Source organism: Arachis ipaensis, chromosome B10 (genome assembly GCF_000816755.2).
Source record: "Arachis ipaensis cultivar K30076 chromosome B10, Araip1.1, whole genome shotgun sequence".
Taxonomy (NCBI): Eukaryota; Viridiplantae; Streptophyta; class Magnoliopsida; order Fabales; family Fabaceae; genus Arachis; species Arachis ipaensis.
The window spans coordinates 16768745-16769166 of NC_029794.2; the positions used below are offsets into that span (position 1 = coordinate 16768745).

At 26.5% G+C, this 422-nt stretch overlaps 1 protein-coding gene across 1 annotated transcript in view; it reads left to right on the plus strand.

Moving 5' to 3' along the window:
* LOC107622920 overlaps positions 1-422 on the plus strand; it is a 7325-nt gene that overhangs the window by 959 nt on the left and 5944 nt on the right. The window lies entirely within an intron of this gene.

Genomic DNA, 422 nt, shown 5'->3' on the forward strand with positions numbered 1-422 from the left:
ACAATAAATATATAAATAAAATAAAATAAAATAATTAATAAGAATGGTCCTATTTCATTATGTATTTGTACATGGTCATATCTCATATGTGTCGTTTGCGTTGGTTCGATGGCTTTAAATCCTTTGTTTGTGGGCCTTCTCTTTCAACTACACAATAGAAAAAGAATGGATTAATCATCTAAGAAACTTGTAATTTAATGAACTGTAAACTCGTCTAAGCACACAGAATGGAATGAATATGCTATAATGCTATATTGCTATGTCCAAATTTGAATGAATTGGTCAATTAGATTGAATTCTCTCGCTTTCAAAATGGATGACATTTTGGATATGGATAAAATTCAATATATTTTTTTTTTTGGTTAAAAACTTGTAAATTGAATGAAAAGTCCAAAAATATATCTTATTCAAATTTGAAATTG